This window comes from Lampetra fluviatilis, unplaced genomic scaffold (assembly GCF_964198595.1).
Source record: "Lampetra fluviatilis unplaced genomic scaffold, kcLamFluv1.1 SCAFFOLD_901, whole genome shotgun sequence".
NCBI lineage: Eukaryota > Metazoa > Chordata > Hyperoartia > Petromyzontiformes > Petromyzontidae > Lampetra > Lampetra fluviatilis.
Window position 1 is genome coordinate 15,001 of NW_027620665.1, and position 20,061 is coordinate 35,061.

The 20,061-nt window shown below is 49.7% G+C and overlaps 2 long non-coding RNA genes across 2 annotated transcripts in view; both read left to right on the top strand.

Moving 5' to 3' along the window:
- LOC144954218 (uncharacterized) overlaps positions 1–11,107 on the top strand; it is a 26,031-nt gene extending 14,924 nt beyond the window's left edge. The window contains exons 3-4 of the long non-coding RNA XR_013641097.1: positions 8,069–8,153; positions 11,014–11,107. This is a non-coding gene — a long non-coding RNA (uncharacterized LOC144954218). The remainder of the gene's footprint in view (positions 1–8,068; positions 8,154–11,013) is intronic.
- A 36-nt stretch (positions 11,108–11,143) lies between these two features.
- On the top strand, positions 11,144–18,985 carry LOC144954219 (uncharacterized). Its single transcript, XR_013641098.1, has 3 exons — positions 11,144–11,167; positions 17,193–17,291; positions 18,930–18,985. It is a non-coding gene; the product is annotated as an uncharacterized LOC144954219 (long non-coding RNA).
- Positions 18,986–20,061: the final 1,076 nt, after the last annotated feature.

Here is a 20,061-nt window from a genome sequence, read left to right on the forward strand (position 1 = left end):
TGTGTGTGGTGTGTAATTGTGTGTGTGTGTGTGTAATTGTGTGTGTGTGTGTAATTGTGTGTGTGTGTAATTGTGTGTGTGTGTATTGTGTGTGTGTGTGTAATTGTGTGTGTGTGTAATTGTGTGTGTGTGTGTAATTGTGTGTGTGTGTGTAATTGTGTGTGTGTGTAATTGTGTGTGTGTGTAATTGTGTGTGTGTGTGTAATTGTGTGTGTGTGTAATTGTGTGTGTGTGTGTGTAATTGTGTGTGTGTGTAATTGTGTGTGTGTGTAATTGTGTGTGTGTGTAATTGTGTGTGTGTGTGTAATTGTGTGTGTGTAATTGTGTGTGTGTGTAATTGTGTGTGTGTGTGTAATTGTGTGTGTGTGTAATTGTGTGTGTGTTGTGTGTGTGTAATTGTGTGTGTGTGTGTGTAATTGTGTGTGTGTGTAATTGTGTGTGTGTGTAATTGTGTGTGTGTGTGTAATTGTGTGTGTGTAATTGTGTGGTGTGTGTAATTGTGTGTGTGTAATTGTGTGTGTGTGTAATTGTGTGTGTGTAATTGTGTGGTGTGTGTAATTGTGTGTGTGTGTAATTGTGTGTGTGTGTGTAATTGTGTGTGTGTGTAATTGTGTGTGTGTGTAATTGTGTGTGTGTGTAATTGTGTGTGTGTGTAATTGTGTGTGTGTGTGTAATTGTGTGTGTGTGTGTAATTGTGTGTGTGTGTGTAATTGTGTGTGTTGTGTGTAATTGTGTGTGTGTGTAATTGTGTGTGTGTGTGTAATTGTGTGTGTGTGTAATTGTGTGTGTGTGTAATTGTGTGGTGTGTGTAATTGTGTGTGTGTGTAATTGTGTGTGTGTGTGTAATTGTGTGTGTGTGTAATTGTGTGTGTGTGTAATTGTGTGTGTGTGTGTAATTGTGTGTGTGTGTAATTGTGTGTGTGTAATTGTGTGTGTGTGTGTAATTGTGTGTGTGTGTAATTGTGTGTGTGTGTGTAATTGTGTGTGTGTGTGTGTAATTGTGTGTGTGTGTGTAATTGTGTGTGTGTGTGTAATTGTGTGTGTGTGTAATTGTGTGTGTGTGTGTAATTGTGTGTGTGTGTGTAATTGTGTGTGTGTGTGTAATTGTGTGTGTGTGTGTAATTGTGTGTGTGTGTGTAATTGTGTGTGTGTGTAATTGTGTGTGTGTGTGTAATTGTGTGTGTGTGTAATTGTGTGTGTGTGTGTAATTGTGTGTGTGTGTGTAATTGTGTGTGTGTGTAATTGTGTGTGTGTGTGTAATTGTGTGTGTGTGTGTAATTGTGTGTGTGTGTGTAATTGTGTGTGTGTGTAATTGTGTGTGTGTGTAATTGTGTGTGTGTGTAATTGTGTGTGTGTGTGTGTAATTGTGTGTGTGTGTGTAGTGTGTGTGTGTGTAATTGTGTGTGTGTGTAATTGTGTGTGTGTGTGTAATTGTGTGTGTGTGTGTAATTGTGTGTGTGTGTGTGAAGTGTGTGTGTGTGTAATTGTGTGTGTGTGTAATTGTGTGTGTGTGTGTAATTGTGTGTGTGTGTGTAATTGTGTGTGTGTGTGTAATTGTGTGTGTGTGTAATTGTGTGTGTGTGTGTAATTGTGTGTGTGTGTGTAATTGTGTGTGTGTGTGTAATTGTGTGTGTGTGTAATTGTGTGTGTGTGTGTAATTGTGTGTGTGTGTGTAATTGTGTGTGTGTGTGTAATTGTGTGTGTGTGTGTAATTGTGTGTGTGTGTAATTGTGTGTGTGTGTAATTGTGTGTGTGTGTAATTGTGTGTGTGTAATTGTGTGTGTGTGTAATTGTGTGTGTGTGTGTGTAATTGTGTGTGTGTGTGTAATTGTGTGTGTGTGTAATTGTGTGTGTGTGTGTAATTGTGTGTGTGTGTGTAATTGTGTGTGTGTGTGTAATTGTGTGTGTGTGTGTAATTGTGTGTGTGTGTGTATTGTGTGTGTGTGTGTAATTGTGTGTGTGTGTAATTGTGTGTGTGTGTGTAATTGTGTGTGGTGTGTGTATTGTGTGTGTGTGTGTAATTGTGTGTGTGTGTAATTGTGTGTGTGTGTATTGTGTGTGTGTGTGTAATTGTGTGTGTGTGTGTAATTGTGTGTGTGTGTGTAATTGTGTGTGTGTGTGTAATTGTGTGTGTGTGTGTAATTGTGTGTGTGTGTGTAATTGTGTGTGTGTGTGTAATTGTGTGTGTGTGTGTGCAGTGTGTGTGTGTGTAATTGTGTGTGTGTGTAATTGTGTGTGGTGTGTAATTGTGTGTGTGTGTGTAATTGTGTGTGTGTGTAATTGTGTGTGTGTGTGTAATTGTGTGTGTGTGTGTAATTGTGTGTGTGTGTGTAATTGTGTGTGTGTGTAATTGTGTGTGTGTGTAATGTGTGTGTGTGTGTAATTGTGTGTGTGTGTGTAATTGTGTGTGTGTGTGTGTGGTGTAATTGTGTGTGTGTGTGTAATTGTGTGTGTGTGTGTAATTGTGTGTGTGTGTGTAATTGTGTGTGTGTGTGTAATTGTGTGTGTGTGTGTAATTGTGTGTGTGTGTGTAATTGTGTGTGTGTGTGTAATTGTGTGTGTGTGTAATTGTGTGTGTGTGTGTAATTGTGTGTGTGTGTGTAATTGTGTGTGTGTGTAATTGTGTGTGTGTAATTGTGTGTGTGTGTAATTGTGTGTGTGTGTAATTGTGTGTGTGTGTAATTGTGTGTGTGTGTAATTGTGTGTGTGTGTGTAATTGGTGTGTGTGTGTAATGTGTGTGTGTGTGTAATTGTGTGTGTGTGTGTAATTGTGGGTGTGTGTGTAATTGTGTGTGTGTGTGTATTGTGGTGTGTGTCTGTGTGTGTGTAATTGTGTGTGTGTGTGTAATTGTGTGTGTGTGTAATTGTGTGTGTGTGTGTAATTGTGTGTGTAATTGTGTGTGTGTGTGTAATTGTGTGTGTGTGTGTGTAATTGTGTGTGTGTGTAATTGTGTGTGTGTGTGTAATTGTGTGTGTGTGTAATTGTGTGTGTGTGTGTGTGATTGTGCGTGTGTGTGATTGTGTGTGTGTGTAATTGTGTGTGTGTGTAATTGTGTGTGTGTGTGTAATTGTGTGTGTGTGTAATTGTGTACACTGCGTGTGTGTGTAATTGTGTGTGTGTAATTGTGTGTGTGTGTGTGTAATTGTGTGTGTGTGTGTAATTGTGTGTGTGTGTGTAATTGTGTGTGTGTGTGTAATTGTGTGTGTGTGTGTATGTAATTGTGTGTGTGTAATTGTGTGTGTGTGTGTAATTGTGTGTGTGTGTAATTGTGTGTGTGTAGTGTGTAATTGTGTGTGTGTGTGTGTAATTGTGTGTGTGTGTAATTGTGTGTGTGTGTAATTGTGTGTGTATGTGTAATTGTGTGTGTGTGTGTAATTGTGTGTGTGTGTGTGTAATTGTGTGTGTGTGTGTAATTGTGTGTGTGTGTGTAATTGTGTGTGTGTGTGTAATTGTGTGTGTGTGTGTAATTGTGTGTGTGTGTGTAATTGTGTGTGTGTGTAATTGTGTGTGTGTGTAATTGTGTGTGTGTGTAATTGTGTGTGTGTGTGATTGTGTGTGTGTGTAATTGTGTGTGTGTGTAATTGTGCGTGTGTGTGATTGTGTGTGTGTGTAATTGTGTGTGTGTGTAATTGTGTGTGTGTGTGTAATTGTGTGTGTGTGTAATTGTGTACACTGCGTGTGTGTGTAATTGTGTGTGTGTAATTGTGTGTGTGTGTGTAATTGTGTGTGTGTGTGTAATTGTGTGTGTGTGTGTAATTGTGTGTGTGTGTGTATGTAATTGTGTGTGTGTAATTGTGTGTGTGTGTGTAATTGTGTGTGTGTGTGTAATTGTGTGTGTGTAGTGTGTAATTGTGTGTGTGTGTGTGTAATTGTGTGTGTGTGTAATTGTGTGTGTGTGTAATTGTGTGTGTATGTGTAATTGTGTGTGTGTGTGTAATTGTGTGTGTGTGTGTGTAATTGTGTGTGTGTGTGTGTAATTGTGTGTGTGTGTGTAATTGTGTGTGTGTGTGTAATTGTGTGTGTGTGTGTAATTGTGTGTGTGTGTGTAATTGTGTGTGTGTGTAATTGTGTGTGTGTGTGTAATTGTGTGTGTGTGTAATTGTGTGTGTGTGTGTAATTGTGTGTGTGTAATTGTGTGTGTGTAATTGTGTGTGTGTGTGTAATTGTGTGTGTGTGTAATTGTGTGTGTGTAATTGTGTGTGTGTGTGTGTAATTGTGTGTGTGTGTAATTGTGTGTGTGTAATTGTGTGTGTGTGTGTGTATTGTGTGTGTGTGTGTAATTGTGTGTGTGTGTGTAATTGTGTGTGTGTGTAATTGTGTGTGTGTGTGTAATTGTGTGTGTGTGTAATTGTGTGTGTGTGTAATTGTGTGTGTGTGTAATTGTGTGTGGTGTGTAATTGTGTGTGTGTGTGAATTGTGTGTGTGTGTGTAATTGTGTGTGTGTGTGTATTGTGTGTGTGTGTGTAATTGTGTGTGTGTGTGTAATTGTGTGTGTGTGTGTAATTGTGTGTGTGTGTAATTGTGTGTGTGTGTGTAATTGTGTGTGTGTGTGTAATTGTGTGTGTGTGTAATGTGTGTGTGTGTGTAATTGTGTGTGTGTGTGTAATTGTGTGTATGTGTGTAATTGTGTGTGTGTGTGTAATTGTGTGTGTGTGTGTAATTGTGTGTGTGTGTATTGTGTGTGTGTGTAATTGTGTGTGTGTGTGTAATTGTGTGTGTGTGTGTAATTGTGTGTGTGTGTGTAATTGTGTGTGTGTGTGTATTGTGTGTGTGTGTGTATTATGTGTGTGTGTGTGTATTGTGTGTGTGTGTGTAATTGTGTGTGTGTGTGTAATTGTGTGTGTGTGTGTAATTGTGTGTGTGTGTGTAATTGTGTGTGTGTGTGTATTATGTGTGTGTGTGTAATTGTGTGTGTGTGTGTGTAATTGTGTGTGTGTGTGTGCAGTGTGTGTATGTGCAGTGTGTGTGTGTATGTGTGTAATTGTGTGTGTGTGTGTAATTGTGTGTGTGTAATTGTGTGTGTGTATTGTGTGTGTGTGTGTAATTGTGTGTGTGTGTGTAATTGTGTGTGTGTGTGTAATTGTGTGTGTGTGTGTAATTGTGTGTGTGTGTGTAATTGTGTGTGTGTGTGTAATTGTGTGTGTGTGTGTAATTGTGTGTGTGTGTGTAATTGTGTGTGTGTATGTAATTGTGTGTGTGTGTGTAATTGTGTGTGTGTGTGTGTAATTGTGTGTGTGTGTGTAATTGTGTGTGTGTGTGTAATTGTGTGTGTGTGTGTAATTGTGTGTGTGTGTAATTGTGTGTGTGTGTGTAATTGTGTGTGTGTGTGTAATTGTGTGTGTGTATGTAATTGTGTGTGTGTGTAATTGTGTGTGTGTGTGTGTAATTGTGTGTGTGTGTAATTGTGTGTGTGTAATTGTGTGTGTGTGTAATTGTGTGTGTGTGTAATTGTGTGTGTGTGTGTGCAGTGTGTGTATGTGCAGTGTGTATGTGTGTAATTGTGTGTATGTGTGTAATTGTGTGTGTGTAATTGTGTGTGTGTGTGTGCAGTGTGTGTATGTGCAGTGTGTATGTATGTAATTGTGTGTGTGTGTAATTGTGTGTGTGTAATTGTGTGTGTGTGTGTAATTGTGTGTATGTGTGTAATTGTGTGTGTGTGTGTAATTGTGTGTGTGTGTAATTGTGTGTGTGTGTGTAATTGTGTGTGTAATTGTGTGTGTGTGTGTAATTGTGTGTGTGTGTGTAATTGTGTGTGTGTGTGTAATTGTGTGTGTGTGTGTAATTGTGTGTGTGTGTGTAATTGTGTGTGTGTGTAATTGTGTGTGTGTGTGTAATTGTGTGTGTGTGTGTAATTGTGTGTGTGTGTGTAATTGTGTGTGTGTGTAATTGTGTGTGTGTGTGTAATTGTGTGTGTGTGTGTAATTGTGTGTGTGTGTAATTGTGTGTGTGTGTAATTGTGTGTGTGTGTGTAATTGTGTGTGTGTGTAATTGTGTGTGTGTGTGTAATTGTGTGTGTGTGTGTAATTGTGTGTGTGTGTAATTGTGTGTGTGTGTAATTGTGTGTGTGTGTGTAATTGTGTGTGTATGTGTAATTGTGTGTGTGTGTGTAATTGTGTGTGTGTGTAATTGTGTGTGTGTGTAATTGTGTGTGTGTGTGTAATTGTGTGTGTGTGTAATTGTGTGTGTGTGTAATTGTGTGTGTGTGTGTAATTGTGTGTGTGTGTGTAATTGTGTGTGTGTGTGTAATTGTGTGTGTGTGTGTAATTGTGTGTGTGTGTGTAATTGTGTGTGTGTGTGTGTAATTGTGTGTGTGTGTAATTGTGTGTAGTGTGTGTAATTGTGTGTGTGTGTATTTGTGTGTGTGTGTGTAATTGTGTGTGTGTGTATTTGTGTGTGTAATGGTGTGTGTGTGTATTTGTGTGTGTGTGTGTAATTGTGTGTGTGTGTAATTGTGTGTGTGTGTGTAATTGTGTGTGTGTGTAATTGTGTGTGTGTGTAATTGTGTGTGTGTGTGTAATTGTGTGTGTGTGTATTTGTGTGTGTGTGTGTAATTGTGTGTGTGTGTATTTGTGTGTGTAATGGTGTGTGTGTGTATTTGTGTGTGTGTGTGTAATGGTGTGTGTGTGTAATTGTGTGTGTGTGTGTAATTGTGTGTGTGTGTAATTGTGTGTGTGTGTGTAATTGTGTGTGTGTGTGTAATTGTGTGTGTGTGTGTAATTGTGTGTGTGTGTAATTGTGTGTGTGTGTGTAATTGTGTGTGTGTGTGTAACTGTGTGTGTGTGTGTAATTGTGTGTGTGTGTGTAATTGTGTGTAGTGTATGTGCAGTGTGTGTGTGTGTGTAATTGTGTGTGTGTGTAATTGTGTGTGTGTGTGTAATTGTGTGTGTGTGTGTAATTGTGTGTGTGTGTGTAATTGTGTGTAGTGTATGTGCAGTGTGTGTGTGTGTGTAATTGTGTGTGTGTGTAATTGTGTGTGTGTGTGTAATTGTGTGTGTGTGTAATTGTGTGTGTGTGTGTAATTGTGTGTGTGTGTATGTAATTGTGTGTGTATGTAATTGTGTGTGTGTATGTAATTGTGTGTGTGTGTGTGTGTAATTGTGTGTGTGTGTAATTGTGTGTGTGTGTAATTGTGTGTGTGTGTAATTGTGTGTGTGTGTGTAATTGTGTGTGTGTGTAATTGTGTGTGTGTGTGTGTGTGTAATTGTGTGTGTGTGTGTAATTGTGTGTGTGTCACTGTGTGTGTGTATGTAATTGTGTGTGTGTGTGTGTCACTGTGTGTGTGTGTCACTGTGTGTGTGTGTGTGTCACTGTGTGTGTCACTGTGTGTGTCACTGTGTGTGTGTGTGTTCACTGTGTGTGTGTCACTGTGTGTGTAACTGTGTGTGTGTCACTGTGTGTGTGTGTCACTGTGTGTGTGTGTCACTGTGTGTGTGTGTGTGTCACTGTGTGTGTCACTGTGTGTGTCACTGTGTGTGTGTGTGTTCACTGTGTGTGTGTCACTGTGTGTGTAACTGTGTGTGTGTCACTGTGTGTGTGTCACTGTGTGTGTGTGTCACTGTGTGTGTGTAATTGTGTGAGTGTGTGTGTCACTGTGTGTGTGTGTCACTGTGTGTGTGTGTCACTGTGTGTGTGTCACTGTGTGTGTGTCACTGTGTGTGTGGATCACTGTGTGTGTGTGTCACTGTGTGTGTGTCACTGTGTGTGTGTGTCACTGTGTGTGTGTAATTGTGTGTGTGTCACTGTGTGTGTGTGTCACTGTGTGTGTGTGTCACTGTGTGTGTGTCACTGTGTGTGTGTGTCACTGTGTGTGTGTAATTGTGTGTGTGTGTGTCACTGTGTGTGTGTGTCACTGTGTGTGTGTGTCACTGTGTGTGTGTGTCACTGTGTGTGTGTCACTGTGTGTGTGTGTCACTGTGTGTGTGGGTCACTGTGTGTGTGTGTCACTGTGTGTGTGTCACTGTGTGTGTGTGTCACTGTGTGTGTGTAATTGTGTGTGTGTGTGTGTCACTGTGTGTGTGTGTCACTGTGTGTGTGTCACTGTGTGTGTGTCACTGTGTGTGTGTGCAGCGTGTGCGTGGGCAGGAGATGGTGGAGTTTGATGATCTCAGTGCGTCCTTCCGGAGCCTCTACAACTCGGTGTTTGGCCTCAGTGGTGAGTGTCACTCACCCCACTCACTCACCCACTCACTCACTCACTCACCCACTCACTCACCCACTCACCCACTTACTCACCCACTCACTCACTCACTCACTCACTCACCCACTCACCCACTTACTCACCCACTCACTCACTCACTCAGTCACTCACCCACTCACACACTCTCTCACCCACTCACCCACTCCCCCACTCACTCACCCACTCACTCACCCACCCACTCACTCACCCACTCACTCACTCACTCACCCACTCACTCACTCACTCACTCACTCACCCACTCACCCACCCACTCACTCACCCACTCACTCACCCACTCACTCACCCACTCACTCACCCACTCACTCTCCCACTCTCTCACTCTCCCACTCTCTCACTCACCCACTCTCTCACCCACTCTCTCACCCACTCTCTCACTCACTCACCCACTCACTCACTCACCCACTCACCCACCCACTCACTCACCCACTCTCTCACCCACTCTCTCACTCACTCACTCACCCACTCACTCACCCACTCACCCACTCACTCACCCACTCACTCACCCACTCACTCTCCCACTCTCTCACTCACCCACTCTCTCACCCACTCACCCACTCACTCACCCACTCACTCACCCACTCACTCTCCCACTCTCTCACTCACTCACCCACTCACTCACCCACTCACCCACTCACTCACCCACTCACTCACCCACACTCACTCTCCCACTCTCTCACTCACCCACTCTCTCACCCACTCACCCCACTCACCCACTCACTCACCCACTCACTCACCCACTCACTCACCCACTCTCTCACCCACTCTCTCACCCACTCACTCTCTCACTCACTCTCTCACCCACTCACCCACTCACTCACCCACTCTCTCACCCACTCACCCACTCACTCACCCACTCACTCACCCATTCTCCTCACCCACTCACTCACCCACTCACTCTCTCACCCACTCTCTCACTCACTCTCTCACCCACTCACCCACTCACTCACCCACTCTCTCACCCACTCACCCACTCACTCACCCACTCACTCTCCCACTCTCTCACTCACCCACTCTCTCACCCACTCTCTCACCCACTCACCCACTCACTCACCCACTCACTCACCCATTCTCTCACCCACTCACTCACCCACTCACTCTCTCACCCACTCTCTCACTCACTCTCTCACCCACTCACCCACTCACTCACCCACTCTCTCACCCACTCACCCACTCACTCACCCACTCTCTCACCCACTCTCTCACCCACTCACCCACTCACTCACCCACCCACCCACTCACCCCACTCACTCACTCTCTCACCCACTCACCCACTCACTCACCCACTCTCTCACCCACTCTCTCACCCACTCACCCACTCACCCACCCACCCACCCACTCACCCACCCACTCTCTCACCCACTCACCCACTCACTCACTCTCTCACCCCACTCTCTCACCCACTCACCCACTCATCCACTCACTCACCCACCCACCCACCCACTCACCCACTCACTCACTCTCTCACCCACTCACCCACTCACTCACCCACTCTCTCACCCACTCTCTCACCCACTCACCCACTCACTCACCCACCCACCCACTCACCCACCCACTCTCTCACCCACTCACACCACTCTCCCACTCTCTCACCCACTCACTCACCCACCCACCCACTCACCCACCCACTCTCTCACCCACTCACCCACTCTCCCACTCTCTCACCCACTCACCCACTCACCCCACTCACCCACCCACCCACCACTCACCCACCCACTCTCTCACCCACTCACCCACCCACCCACTCACCCACCCACTCACCCACTCACCCACCCACCCACCCACCCACCCACTCACCCACCCACTCTCTCACCCACTCACCCACCCACCCACTCACCCACCCACCCACTCACCCACTCACCCACCCACCCACCCACTCTCTCACCCACTCACCCACTCTCCCACACTCTCACCCACTCACCCACCCACTCACCCACCCACTCTCTCACCCACTCACCCACTCACCCACTCTCTCACCCACTCTCTCACCCACTCTCCCACCCACTCACCCACTCACCCACTCACCCACCCTCTCTCACCCACTCACCCACTCACCCCACACTCTCACCCACTCACCCACTCACCCACTCTCCCACACTCTCACCCACTCACCCACTCACCCACTCTCCCACACTCTCACCCACTCACCCACTCACCCACTCACCCACTCACCCACTCACCCACCCACTCTCTCACCCACTCACCCACCCACCCACTCACCCACCCACTCACCCACTCACCCACCCACCCACCCACCCACTCACCCACCCACTCTCTCACCCACTCACCCACCCACCCACCCACTCACCCACTCACCCACCCACCCACCCACTCTCTCACCCACTCACCCACTCTCCCACACTCTCACCCACTCACCCACCCACTCACCCACCCACTCTCTCACCCACTCACCCACTCACCCACTCTCTCACCCACTCTCTCACCCACTCTCCCACCCACTCACCCACTCACCCACTCACCCACCCTCTCTCACCCACTCACCCACTCACCCACACTCTCACCCACTCACCCACTCACCCACTCTCCCACACTCTCACCCACTCACCCACTCACTCACTCTCCCACACTCTCACCCACTCACCCACTCACCCACTCACCCACTCACCCACTCTCCCACACTCTCACCCACTCACCCACTCACCCACTCACCCACTCACTCACTCTCCCACACTCTCACCCACTCACCCACTCACCCACTCACCCACTCTCCCACACTCTCACCCACTCACCCACCCACTCTCTCACCCACTCTCCCACACTCTCTCACACTCTCCCCCCCCCCGTGTTACCCTCCCAGCGCTGTGTGAGTCTGGCACCGTCGATGCCGCTGGTGGTGTCGAGGGCGCCAACGCCACCGGCCTCAGGCAGCAGCAGCAGCATCAGCAGCAGCAGCAGCATAGCAGCAGCAGCAGCAGCAGCGCACGCAGCAGCAGCAGCAGCAGCATCAGCAGGTGAATGTGGCACGCAACTCGCTGTGTCTCTACCACGGTGTCTCTACCACTGAGTGTCTCTGTGTGTCTCTGTGTCTCTGTGTCTCTACCACTGTGTCTCTGTGTGTCTGTGTCTCTGTCTCAGTGACTCTGTGTGTCTCCACGTGTCTCTGTGTGTCTCTGTGTGTCTCCACGTGTCTCTGTGTGTCTCTGTGTCTCTACCACTGAGTGTCTCTGTCTCACGGTGTCTCTGTCTCTGTGTGTCTGTGTCTCTGTGTCTCTGTGTCTCTGTGTGTCTCCACGTGTCTCTGTGTGTCTCTGTGTCTCTTTACGACTGAGTGTCTCTGTCTCACGGTGTCTCTGTCTCTGTGTCTCTACCACTGTGTCTCTGTGTGTCTGTTTCTCTGTGTCTCTGTGTCTCTGTGTGTCTCCACGTGTCTCTGTGTGTCTCTGTGTCTCTACCACTGAGTGTCTCTGTCTCACGGTGTCTCTGTCTCTGTGTCTCTACCACTGTGTGTCTGTGTCTCTGTCTCAGTGACTCTGTGTGTCTCCACGTGTCTCTGTGTGTCTCTGTGTCTCTGTGTGTCTCCACGTGTTTCTGTGTGTCTCTGTGTCTCTACCACTGAGTGTCTCTGTCTCACGGAGTCTCTGTCTCTGTGTGTCTGTGTCTCTGTGTCTCTGTGTCTCTGTGTGTCTCTGTGTGTCTCCACGTGTCTCTGTGTGTCTCTGTGTCTCTACCACTGAGTGTCTCTGTCTCACGGAGTCTCTGTCTCTGTGTGTCTGTGTCTCTGTGTCTCTGTGTCTCTGTGTGTCTCTGTGTGTCTCCACGTGTCTCTGTGTGTCTCTGTGTCTCTACCACTGAGTGTCTCTGTCTCACGGAGTCTCTGTCTCTGTGTGTCTGTGTCTCTGTGTCTCTGTGTCTCTGTGTGTCTCTGTGTGTCTCCACGTGTCTCTGTGTGTCTCTGTGTCTCTACCACTGAGTGTCTCTGTCTCACGGAGTCTCTGTCTCTGTGTGTCTGTGTCTCTGTGTCTCTGTGTCTCTCTGTGTCTCTGTGTGTCTCCACGTGTCTCTGTGTGTCTCTGTGTCTCTACCACTGAGTGTCTCTGTCTCACGGTGTCTCTGTCTCTGTGTGTCTGTGTCTCTGTGTCTCTGTGTCTCTGTGTGTCTCCACGTGTCTCTGTGTGTCTCTGTGTCTCTTTACGACTGAGTGTCTCTGTCTCACGGTGTCTCTGTCTCTGTGTCTCTACCACTGTGTCTCTGTGTGTCTGTTTCTCTGTGTCTCTGTGTCTCTGTGTGTCTCCACGTGTCTCTGTGTGTCTCTGTGTCTCTACCACTGAGTGTCTCTGTCTCACGGTGTCTCTGTCTCTGTGTCTCTACCACTGTGTGTCTGTGTCTCTGTCTCAGTGACTCTGTGTGTCTCCACGTGTCTCTGTGTGTCTCTGTGTCTCTGTGTGTCTCCACGTGTCTCTGTGTGTCTCTGTGTCTCTACCACTGAGTGTCTCTGTCTCACGGAGTCTCTGTCTCTGTGTGTCTGTGTCTCTGTGTCTCTGTGTCTCTGTGTGTCTCCACGTGTCTCTGTGTGTCTCTGTGTCTCTACCACTGAGTGTCTCTGTCTCACGGAGTCTCTGTCTCTGTGTGTCTGTGTCTCTGTGTCTCTGTGTCTCTGTGTGTCTCTGTGTGTCTCCACGTGTCTCTGTGTGTCTCTGTGTCTCTACCACTGAGTGTCTCTGTCTCACGGAGTCTCTGTCTCTGTGTGTCTGTGTCTCTGTGTCTCTGTGTCTCTGTGTGTCTCTGTGTGTCTCCACGTGTCTCTGTGTGTCTCTGTGTCTCTACCACTGAGTGTCTCTGTCTCACGGAGTCTCTGTCTCTGTGTGTCTGTGTCTCTGTGTCTCTGTGTCTCTGTGTGTCTCTGTGTGTCTCCACGTGTCTCTGTGTGTCTCTGTGTCTCTACCACTGAGTGTCTCTGTCTCACGGTGTCTCTGTCTCTGTGTCTCTACCACTGTGTCTCTGTGTCTCCACGTGTCTCTGTGTCTCTGTGTGTCTGTGTCTCTGCCTGTCTCTACCACTGTGTCTGTGTCTCTAGCACTGTGTCTCGGTGTCTCTACCACTGAGTGTCTCTGTGTGTCTCTGTGTCTCCACGTGTCTCTGTGTGTCTCTGTGTCTCTACCACTGAGTGTCTCTGTCTCACGGTGTCTCTGTCTCTGTGTCTCTACCACTGTGTCTCTGTGTGTCTGTGTCTCTGTCTCAGTGTCTCTGTGTCTCTGTGTCTCCACGTGTCTCTGTGTCTCTGTGTGTCTGTGTCTCTGTCTGTCTCTACCACTGTGTCTGTGTCTTTACCACTGTGTCTCTGTGTGTCTGTGTCTCTGTCTCAGTGTCTCTGTGTCTCTGTGTGTCTGTGTCTCTGTCTGTCTCTACCACTGTGTCTGTGTCTCTACCACTGTGTCTCTGTGTGTCTGTGTCTCTGTCTCAGTGTCTCTGTGTCTCTGTGTCTCTGTGTCTCTGTGTGTCTGTGTCTCTGTCTGTCTCTACCACTGTGTCTGTGTCTCTACCACTGTGTCTCTGTGTGTCTGTGTCTCTGTCTCAGTGTCTCTGTGTCTCTGTGTCTCCACGTGTCTCTGTGTCTCTGTGTGTCTGTGTCTCTGTCTGTCTCTACCACTGTGTCTGTGTCTCTACCACTGTGTCTCTGTGTGTCTGTGTCTCTGTCTCAGTGTCTCTGTGTCTCTGTGTCTCTGTGTGTCTGTGTCTCTGCCTGTCTCTACCACTGTGTCTGTGTCTCTAGCACTGTGTCTCGGTGTCTCTACCACTGAGTGTCTCTGTGTGTCTCTGTGTCTCCACGTGTCTCTGTGTGTCTCTGTGTCTCTACCACTGAGTGTCTCTGTCTCACGGTGTCTCTGTCTCTGTGTCTCTACCACTGTGTCTCTGTGTGTCTGTGTCTCTGTCTCAGTGTCTCTGTGTCTCTGTGTCTCCACGTGTCTCTGTGTCTCTGTGTGTCTGTGTCTCTGTCTGTCTCTACCACTGTGTCTGTGTCTTTACCACTGTGTCTCTGTGTGTCTGTGTCTCTGTCTCAGTGTCTCTGTGTCTCTGTGTGTCTGTGTCTCTGTCTGTCTCTACCACTGTGTCTGTGTCTCTACCACTGTGTCTCTGTGTGTCTGTGTCTCTGTCTCAGTGTCTCTGTGTCTCTGTGTCTCTGTGTGTCTGTGTCTCTGTCTGTCTCTACCACTGTGTCTGTGTCTCTACCACTGTGTCTCTGTGTGTCTGTGTCTCTGTCTCAGTGTCTCTGTGTCTCTGTGTCTCCACGTGTCTCTGTGTCTCTGTGTGTCTGTGTCTCTGTCTGTCTCTACCACTGTGTCTGTGTCTCTACCACTGTGTCTCTGTGTGTCTGTGTCTCTGTCTCAGTGTCTCTGTGTCTCTGTGTCTCCACGTGTCTCTGTGTCTCTGTGTGTCTGTGTCTCTGCCTGTCTCTACCACTGTGTCTGTGTCTCTAGCACTGTGTCTCGGTGTCTCTACCACTGAGTGTCTCTGTGTGTCTCTGTGTCTCCACGTGTCTCTGTGTGTCTCTGTGTCTCTACCACTGAGTGTCTCTGTCTCACGGTGTCTCTGGCTCTGTGTCTCTACCACTGTGTCTCTGTGTGTCTGTGTCTCTGTCTCAGTGACTCTGTGTCTCTGTGTGTCTCCACGTGTCTCTGTGCCTCTGTGTCTCTCTTTGTCTCTGTCTGTCTCTACCACTGTGTCTCTGTGTCTCCACGTGTCTCCACGTGTCTCTGTGTGTCTGTGTCTCTGTATGTCTCTACTACTGAGTGTCTCTAGCACTGTGTCTGTGTCTCTGTCTCTCTACCACTGAGTGTCTCTGTGTCTCCACGTGTCTCTGTGTCTCTGTGTCTCTCTGTGTCTCTCTGTGTGTCTCTGTGTGTCTCTGTGTGTCTCTGTGTCTCTACCACTGAGTGTCTCTGTGTGTCTCTGTGTGTCTCTGTGTGTCTCTGTGTCTCTACCACTGAGTGTCTCTGTGTCTCTGCCACTGAGTGTCTCTGTGTCTCTCTGTGTCTCCACGTCTCTCTGTGTCTCTGTGTGTCTCCACGTCTCTCTGTGTCTCTGTGTGTCTCCACGTCTCTCTGTGTCTCTGTGTGTCTCCACGTGTCTCTACCACTGTGTGTCTCTGTGTATCTGTGTGTCTCTGTGCCTCTGCCACTGAGTGTCTCTGTGTCTCTACCACTGTGTGTCTCTGTGTCTCTACCACTGTGTGTCTCTGTGTCTCTGTGTGTCTCTGTGTATCTGTGTGTCTCTGTGCCTCTGCCACTGAGTGTCTCTGTGTCTCTACCACTGTGTGTCTCTGTGTCTCTACCACTGTGTGTCTCTGTGTCTCTGTGTGTCTCTGTGTATCTGTGTGTCTCTGTGCCTCTGCCACTGAGTGTCTCTGTGTCTCTACCACTGTGTGTCTCTGTGTCTCTACCACTGTGTGTCTCTGTGTCTCTGTGTGTCTCTGTGTATCTGTGTGTCTCTGTGTCTCTACCACTGAGTGTCTCTGTGTGTCTCTGTGTGTCTCTGTGTGTCTCTGTGTCTCTACCACTGTGTGTCTCTGTGTCTCTGTGTGTCTCTGTGTCTCTGTGTGTCTCTGTGCCTCTGCCACTGTGTGTCTCTGTGTCTCTACCACTGAGTGTCTCTGTGTGTCTCTGTGTGTCTCTGTGTCTCTGTGTCTCTCTGTGTCTCCACGTCTCTCTGTGTCTCCACGTGTCTCTGTGTGTCTCTGTGTCTCTCTGTGTGTCTGTGTGTCTCTGTGTGTCTCTGTGTCTCCACGTGTCTCTGTGTCTCTGCCACTGAGTGTCTCTGTGTCTCTACCACTGAGTGTCTCTGTGTGTCTCTGTGTCTCTGCCACTGAGTGTCTCTGTGTCTCCACGTGTCTCTGTGTCTCTGTGTCTCTCTGTGTCTCCACGTCTCTCTGTGTCTCCACGTGTCTCTGTGTGTCTCTGTGTCTCTCTGTGTGTCTGTGTGTCTCTGTGTGTCTCTGTGTCTCCACGTGTCTCTGTGTCTCTGCCACTGAGTGTCTCTGTGTCTCTACCACTGAGTGTCTCTGTGTGTCTCTGTGTCTCTGCCACTGAGTGTCTCTGTGTCTCCACGTGTCTCTGTGTGTCTCTGTGTCTCTACCACTGAGTGTCTCTGTGTCTCTCTGTGTCTCCACGTCTCTCTGTGTGTCTCTGTGTCTCTGTGTGTCTCTGTGTCTCTGCCACTGAGTGTCTCTGTGTCTCTACCACTGTGTCTCTCTGTGTCTCTGAGTGTCTCTGTGTCTCTGCCACTGAGTGTCTCTGTGTCTCTCTGTGTCTCCACGTCTCTCTGTGTGTCTCTGTGTCTCTGTGTGTCTCTGTGTCTCTGCCACTGAGTGTCTCTGTGTCTCTACCACTGTGTCTCTCTGTGTCTCTGAGTGTCTCTGTGTCTCTGCCACTGAGTGTCTCTGTGTCTCTCTGTGTCTCCACGTCTCTCTGTGTGTCTCTGTGTCTCTGTGTCTCTGTGTCTCCTGCCACTGAGTGTCTCTGTGTCTCTACCACTGTGTCTCTCTGTGTCTCTGAGTGTCTCTGTGTCTCTGCCACTGAGTGTCTCTGTGTCTCTCTGTGTCTCCACGTCTCTCTGTGTGTCTCTGTGTCTCGGTGTGTCTCTGTGTCTCTGCCACTGAGTGTCTCTGTGTCTCTACCACTGTGTCTCTCTGTGTCTCTGAGTGTCTCTGTGTCTCTGCCACTGAGTGTCTCTGTGTCTCTCTGTGTCTCCACGTCTCTCTGTGTGTCTCTGTGTGTCTCTGTGTCTCTGCCACTGAGTGTCTCTGTGTCTCTCTGTGTCTCCACGTCTCTCTGTGTGTCTCTGTGTCTCTGTGTGTCTCTGTGTCTCTCTGTGTCTCCACGTCTCTCTGTGTCTCTCTGTGTCTCTGTGTGTCTCTGTGTCTCTGCCACTGAGTGTCTCTGTGTCTCTCTGTGTCTCCACGTCTCTCTGTGTGTCTCTGTGTCTCTGTGTGTCTGTGTGTCTCTGCCACTGAGTGTCTCTGTGTCTCTGCCACCGCCCCAGACTCCCCAGGACTTTCCTTCGACTGCCTCGGGTCTTGGCCTTGCCCAGAGGGCTGGAGCCTGACTGCCGGCAAGGCGAGCCAATCACACGACAGCACAGGTGACACACACGCAGTGCAGTACAACGTCGTCACACCATTCACAGTCGCACGCGCGTACGCACACACGTACACGCGTGCACACACATGTACACACACGCACGTACACACACGTACACACACACACGTACACACACACACGTACACGCGTGCACACACACGTACACACACACACGTACACACACGTACACACACACACGTACACACACACACGTACACGCGTGCACACACGTACACGCGTGCACACACGTACACGCGTGCACACACGTACACACACGTACACACACACACACACGTACACACCCACACTGATACGCACACACACACATGTACACACACACACACATGTACACACACACGTACACGCGTGCACACACACACACCGATACACACACGTACACACGTACACACACACACGTACACACACACACACACACACACTGATACGCACACGCACACACACGTACACACACGTCCACGCGTGCACACACACACACCGATACACACACGTACACACACACACTGATACACACACACACATGTACACACACACACATGTACACACACACGTCCACGCGTGCACACACACACTGATACACACACACGTGTACACACACACACATGTACACACACACACACACACATGTACACACACACACACGTGTACACACACACACACACGTGTACACACACACACACACGCGTACACACACACACAGACATGTACACACACACACAGACACGTGTACACACACACACACACACGTACACACACACACACGCGTTCACACACACACACACGCGTTCACACACATACACACACGTACACACGCGTACACACACACGTACACACATACACGCGTACACACACACACACGTACACACACACGTACACACACACACACAGACACACGTGTACACACACACACACGTGTAGACACACGCGTACACACACGCGTACACACACACGCACACATGTACACACACGCACGTACACGCGTACACACACACACACACAGACACACACACACACACGTACACACACACATGTACACACACGCACGTACACGCGTACACACACACACACACACGTACACACACACGTACACACACACACACAGACACACGTGTACACACACACGTGTAGACACACGCGTACACACACGTACACGCGTACACACACACACGTACACGCACACACACAGACACACGTGTACACACACACGTGTAGACACACGCGTACACACACACACGTACACGCACACACACAGACACACGTGTACACACACACGTGTAGACACACGCGTACACACACACACGCGTACACACACACGCACACATGTACACACACGCACGTACACGCGTACACACACACACACACACACAGACACACACACGTACACACACACAGACACGTGTAACACACACACACGTACACACACACGCACACACACACACGCGTACACACACACATGTACACACACGCACGTAACACGCGTACACACACACACACGTACACACACACACACACGTACACACACACACACACGCACACACACACACAGACAGACACACACGTGTAGACACACACCGACACGCTGTGTCCTCTGCATGGCTGTCACGTGTCTGAACGTGTGCAGGGCTGTCTGCTGATTGGCTGATGAACCAAACTGGTGTGACATCGACCTGTCGCACACATCCCAGGTAGCACAACGCAGCGGGGGGAGGGGGGGGCACGGGGGGGGGGGTGAGGGGGGGGGAGGTTAGGGGGGGGGGGGGAGGTTAGGGGGAGGGGGGGTGAGGGGGGGTGAGGGGTGGGGTTGAGGGGGGGTGAGGGGGAGGGGGAGGTGAGGGGGAGGTGAGGTGAGGGGGGGGGGGAGGTGAGGGGGAGTGGGGGGGAGGTGAGGTGAGGGGGAGGTGAGGGGGGGGGGAGGTGAGGGGGAGGTGAGGGGGAGTGGGGGGGAGGGGGAAGTGAGGTGAGGTGAGGGGGAGGGAGGGGGGGGGAGGTGAGGGGGAGGTGAGGGGGAGTGGGGGGGAGGGGGGTGAGGGGGGGTGAGGGGTGGGGTTGAGGGGGAGCGGAGGGGGAGGTGAGGGGGGGGGAGGGGAGGGGAGGTGGAGGTGAGGGGGAGGGGAGGGGGAGGGGGAGGTGAGGGGAAGGGGAGGGGGAGGGGGAGGTGAGGGGGAGGTGAGGGGGAGGTGGAGGTGAGGGGGAGTGGGGGGGAGGGGGAGGTGAGGGGGAGGGAGGGGGGGGGAGGTGAGGGGGAGGGGAGGTGAGGGGGAGGGGAGGTGAGGGGGAGGTGAGGGGGAGGGAGGGGGGGGAGGTGAGGGGGAGGGGAGGTGAGGGGGAGGGGAGGTGAGGGGGAGGTGAGGGGGAGGGGAGGTGAGGGGGAGGGAGGGGGGGGGGAGGTGAGGGGGAGGTGAGGTGAGGGGGAGGGGAGGGGGGGGGGGAGGTGAGGGGGAGGGGAGGTGAGGGGGAGGGGAGGTGAGGGGGAGGTGAGGGGGAGTGGGGGGGAGGGGAGGTGAGGGGGGGGAGGGGGGGGGAGGTGAGGGGGAGGGGAGGTGAGGGGGAGGTGAGGGGGAGGTGAGGGGGAGGGGAGGTGAGGGGGAGGTGAGGTGAGGGAGAGGGAGGGGGGGGGAGGTGAGGGGGAGGGGAGGTGAGGGGGAGGTGAGGTGAGGGGGAGGTGAGGGGGAGGTGAGGGGGAGTGGGGGGGAGGGGAGGTGAGGGGGGGGAGGGGGGGGGAGGTGAGGGGGAGGGGAGGTGAGGGGGAGGTG